This window comes from Pelecanus crispus, chromosome Z (genome assembly GCF_030463565.1).
Source record: "Pelecanus crispus isolate bPelCri1 chromosome Z, bPelCri1.pri, whole genome shotgun sequence".
NCBI lineage: Eukaryota > Metazoa > Chordata > Aves > Pelecaniformes > Pelecanidae > Pelecanus > Pelecanus crispus.
Window position 1 is genome coordinate 13,835,269 of NC_134676.1, and position 6,000 is coordinate 13,841,268.

Below are 6,000 nucleotides of genomic sequence, written 5' to 3' on the forward strand. Positions count from 1 at the left end.
AATTGGAGAATAGGGAAGTACGTACAGTAAACAGAATGAAAAGGAAAAGGACTGTAAAATGAGCAGAACAGGCTAGGAGTGTTGGGAAGAAGGGGTGAAAGTTCAAGGGATGGGCATGTGTTTACAAAGTGCTGGTTTAACAAATTGCTTGAAGGCAAGAAAAAAACCAGCCCTTCTGTGAGAGGCATATAACTATTTGCTCCAATTTCCAGTTATCTTTTTGGGTAGGTGTCCACTGTGTCTGATGTGAGGCAACTAATATTTCATGCAGGATTCCATCTTGGTTTCTTCCTCAGCAGGAAAGGTTGATTCTGGTTGCCTGTAATTCTCTCCAAGCATGAGATGTTCTTCCTTCTGCCCTTTCCTGAGGCTACAGAGTTTTTCATTCTGGCCTCTCTCAACCTGTTACTCCTGCCTGTTTTCTTCCCCACTGTCTCTTCTCCAGACAGTATCACATGAGAGAAAGAAAAAAATCAGGAAATGATGGAGAAATAAAAGCTTTAGGAACTCAAGAGGGTTTGTGGGAATGTGGGTGTTTTGTTTTGATTTGATTTTTTTTTTAATTACCAAAAATTGTAGATGCAAAAGTCATACAGAATGGAGGAAGAGAACTGTGGGAATCTGATCCGAAACATCTATAATTCCCTGGGCTTTGCGCCAGCATGCACATACACAGAAGATATGATTCACTGGGTGTAGTGTCAGAAGATACCCTGGGGGACAGTAGGGTTCCTGCTTAAGGGATGCCTGTGGCTGTAGCTGACAGAGTCACATACAGTTAAAATGTGAAGCAGTGGAACAAGTAAAAAGCACTTTCCTGCTGTGAGGACATACTGAGGCAAGCTATTTAAGTGAACGGAATTCATGGCACTGTGTCTTCCCAGTGCAGACCTGATTTAGGAGAGCATTTGTGGGCTATTAAAATAAGATGCCTATATATTAAACTATTTGGTCACTCACAAAGAATTGTAAAAATCTAGTGATAAGGAATTAATTAGTGGTTTCCTGTTCCGAAAGAGACATAACATGAAGTTTTGGAGACTTTTGTGAATGTAAGGACATTTTTTCTGATAACACAACCTCAGTTATAAAAAGCAAATTAGTACAATACCACATCAGTTGCATTCTTGTGACAGCAACAGTATTGCAGTTCGGTAACTGCAGCTCAACGCAGAAAAGCCTGTACAGTTATTGAAAGGAGGTCAGAAAAAACCCAAGATGTGTGATCAAGAGACACAGTCAAGCCTGGACTGACAATCCAGGCACAATCAATATCTGCGTTCTTTTAAATTTAAGTAGACCTGCAGGCCAGAAGTAAAAGAAATGCATGTATAGAAATTTATATGCTTGTGTAAATGCGTACAGAGAAACAGAAAAGCAGAGGTTATGAACAGTGAGGAACTGCAACATAAATTACGTGATTTGACGTTGAGGAGTGGCCACAAAATGAAGCCCAGCTGAACACAATCAGGAAATCTTGCTTCACTGGGAATGAGATTCTCCTGCCCAAAGTTTGAAGATCTAAAAGGCATACACTGGTCAGTAGGGAGAGAAGATACCTCTGGAGGATAACACATCCCTTTCTGTCATATACAAGGTTGTGCTGGTTTTGGCTGGGGTAGAGTTAATTTTCTTCACAGTAGCTAGGATGGGGCTGTGGTTTGGATTTGTGCTGGAAACAGTGTTGATAACACAGGGGTGTTTTTGTTACTGCTGAGCAGTGCTCACACAGAGTCAATTCAGCTCCTCACCCCACCCCACCAGCGAGCAGGCTGGGGGTGCCCAAGAAGCTGGGAGGCGACACAGCTGGGACAGCTGGCCCCAACTGACCCAAGGGATATTCCATGCCATATGAAATCATGCTCAGCAAATAAAACTGTGGGAAGAAGAAGGAAGGGGGGGACATTTGGACTGATGGTGTTTGTCTTCCCAAGTAACCATTACGTGTGATGGAGCCCTGCTTCCCTGGAGATGGCTGAACACCTCCCTGCCGGTGGGAAGCAGTGAATGAATTCCTTGTTTTGCTTGGCTTGCATGTACGGCTTTTGCTTTACCTGAACTGTGTTTATATCAACCCACGAGTTTTCTCCCTTTCGCTCTTCTGATTCTCTCCCCCATCGCACTGTGCAGGAATGAATGAGCAGCTGCATGGTGCTTAGTTGCTGGCTGGGGTTAAACCACGACAAAGGTGAAACACTGTCTGGACCTGACTATCTATTAACTATACAGGCAGCTTAACAATTTGCTGGGACTAGAAATGTTAAGATGAATCACATGTGATGTGGTGGGTCATGTTAAAGGTACTGAGAGATGAACTGAAAGAGAATGACTCTGAATCCCAAAGAATCTGTGGAGTTTGCTGGGTAATTATTGTGCATCCATTGATTTTTTTTCTGATACAGATTTAGATGGAAGTTTGTGAGTACATTTTTTTAATCTTTTTCCCTCTTTCTCGTTTAGAGATGCACCTCTTAACACAGCTAACTATTGGTAATTGAATCAGAGACACTGTTGGATCTCTCAACTTCCATTTCAACTATAGTCCTTAAAGATTTTTGGAATTTCATGAGTTACACATGCAAAAAAATATTTGCTGACATTCCACTTTTGGTATGCCTGTGGGCAGATTCAAGTAACAGAATGAAGCAAACTCTAAAGTAGTAAGTGATTCTATTACATTTTTGGGATGCTCACATTCTGATTCCTGATCAGTGTTCAAACAAGGATTGTTATTTGTAAGTGGTGAACTGATTCACAAAATGGTAATTTTGTGCTTGGGCTATGTGAATTTAAAAGCTCATTTGATCTTGCTGTCCATATTAACAGTTTTAAAGCATGTTTCTGGAGCAACAGGTCACTTTGAAATTAACTTTTTATGAAAATTAGTGCCAGGAAAACATGTTCTCAGTGATCTACCTAGAAAGCAAATGAGGAGAGTATGTGAACATGATTAAAGTAATTTTTTAAATTAAAATTTATATCTGTATTCAAATAATACTTTCTGGAGGATACATCTGTGGTCCATGAAGTGTACCAATGATGTTTTCCTGTGGGTATGGTGACTGTGTTACCTGAGATTTTGTGATGAAAACCTATATACATTTCTTTCTACAATTCCAAGAAAGAATTGCCATGAAAATCTTCCTATGGTGGATACATACAAAGTCCCACCAAACCTTCACTCTCAGGGTGGAGAAAGTAGAGTTGTAAAATCCAGTTCAAAATGTAAGTGTTAACAGTTATTGTCTGAGTATAGTCAAAAGCATGAGATTCTATCCCTGAGCTCATAAAAAGCCAAGGGAAGACCATATGGGTTCCAGAAATTAGAAATGAGAAAATAAACAAATACGAGATGTCCTTTTTTTCCTATTTCTCTTCCCTTCTCCTGCTCCAAAAATTTATTTTAATGAGAAGAAAATGCCATAAAAAAGATTATTCATGAAACAGAATGCTATGGCAAGAATGCAACATTGAAAAATAAAATAAAGCCCATCCAAGTAACACATATTAATAACTCTTTTTAATGAAATCCCTTCCAGAGCTTTAATATTACTATGCTTGTCTTCAGTATGTTGAACAGAAAAAGATAAAAAATTCCTTTGTTGCTACAAAAAATGCCCTGAGAAATAGTCCCATGTTTCTGTATTTAAAATAGTGATACATTCAATATTTCAAAAATCTGCGTTAAGATACAAAAATGGCTTTCCTATTGAAAACAGAACCCCATCTTCTGTACCAAAACATTTCAGAACAGCATACAGCTGGCTCAGTCACTACTGTAATCATAATCCATCCTTCGTTTGTGTACGAGGTCTATAAAGGAAGTAAGAAATTATAGGGATCCTTTGGGGTAAATTGTAGGAAAATTATCATTTTCAGCAAATGTTTATTTCCGTATTTATCTGAAACATTTTTAAAGGCTATTTGAGAAATACTTGCAGGGTCACTTTTATCTCTGATACAGTATAGTCAAAATCAATGGGCAGTTTCCATTGGTGGTCTGAACCGGTGCAAGCTTTTTAAGTTTATTGCACAGATTGATGGTCTCTGAAGGTAAACTAGCAACCTTAGCCCTATGGATTATTTTAGCATAGTACTAGCTAAACCCCAAAAAGCATCTTAGAAAACTCTACAGTATCTGTTTGAGATTTCCAAAGTAAACAGATCAGCCATTATTTCCCTGTTATCACCAGAATACTTCCTGAAAGCCTATGCCATCAAGTTTATTACAGTTTTCAAAAAGATTGAGTCAGTAACACCAATTACAGTCTGTAACTTCTCTTTACGAAAGTGTCAAAGTTACGTATTAGCAACAAGCCTTTGGCAGGACTGGTGGAGTAAATAAGGAACAAATAGAAGACAGTACTTTCCAGAATAATAACCCTTAGGTAATGTATCTGATGAATTTTGCAACACTTTTTCAAAATAGCTGATTACTTTTTTCACACTTTTCCAGCTATGGAAACGTTCTGATGGTGTGACAAATAAATTATTCAGCGAATATTTCTTTTGTTATTCATTTAGGTGTAGTAAGTCCCCTTACCTGCCTCTAAAACTTCTTCTCTGAGGTGAAGAATAATGAAGGAAAAAGGCAAACCACCCAAGACTGAAAAGGAATTTGTCTGGTGGTCAGAATATGAGCAAAAAAACTGGACAAGCGTTTCACATTGCAACCCTGAGTTCAAAATCCACTACCAGTGTTCCTGTGAGGTACCTCAGTTCACACTCTGTTGCTTTTTCTACGTGGCTAACAAAAAAAGCAATATATCTTCAGACATGATTCCCCTCCCCCTCCCCTTTCTGAGTCTTTATTACTGTTCAGCCTCTGCAGTATATCAACAAGATGTGCCAAGCAGGGAAATACTCAAATGGTAGAAGAAATTATTTCGTGCAAGACACAGCTTCTGCAGTTTTTCCAGTGAAATACTTAAAATAGGGCATGGAGATAGCAATGTGATCACTATGGGGCAGAATTCAATCTATGGAAAAAATCCATTTCTGCACTGTGCATCCCACTAATGATTTCCCAAGTGAACGTGTCATATTCTCTACGTGGCTCAATTACAGATGATTTTTTCCTTGTGAGCTAGTAGTGGAAGGACAAAGTAGAGGGGAAAAAATTGAACAAGGACTTGCTTATTTCAAATATTTTACAACTCTTCATTTTGGATAAGTGCTGACGCTAGTGCTAAGGCAGCCAGCACTGCTGGGGGCTGGGGGGGAATTCACCTCCTGTACGCTTTGCAGGACCTCTGCAGTGGTGCAGCTCTGATTAAAACTGAGCATTTTCACTTTGCTTGTTTATACGGTTGTTGCGCTACTAGGTGTTAAAGGATCCTTGGTTTTCTCTCCTGCCTGTACTTTTTTGCAGTTGGCTGTGCAACAGTGATGGGCTGATGGGGTTGTCAGGTTTCATGGCAAGGATGGTTTACTTTGGGTGAGAGAATTTGAGAAACTGTTGCCATTCAGCAGGCTAAGGGATGCAACTTAATGCCCTGCTGTGGAAAATGGCACCTGAATGCAACCCCAGTCGGTGATTAAGAGGTATGGAAGCCTAGAAAAAAACCCATGATTTGCAGACAGTGGGGAAGAAATGTCAGGACTCCATTTTTCAAGGCCTGCCGCAGTCAGCCTTTTGAAGGCCCTTTATGTCAAGTTCTTTGTTTCGCTCTAGTGCCAATGTACTTAGAGTAGCAAGTAATCTAGAGGCTAAGGCTTCCCAGGACATTGCATTGCTAATTCCAGGAAGTTGTACCCTCATTATATGCAGTACGAATGATGTTTAAAACTTCCTAATTACTGTTGTTCGCCTTCAGCACTCCCATGATCTGACTGATACTTTTACAGGTTCTCTGTAGATACAGACCAGAGCCATGAGTGGACTGCCGGCAACAAATGGCACACGCGGCAGTGTCTTTGCAAGAATTTCAGTAAGATAAATCAGTTTAAAGACTACGGAGAAGTAATTGACGTGCTAAATCCTTCTTTAATCTCCCCCAG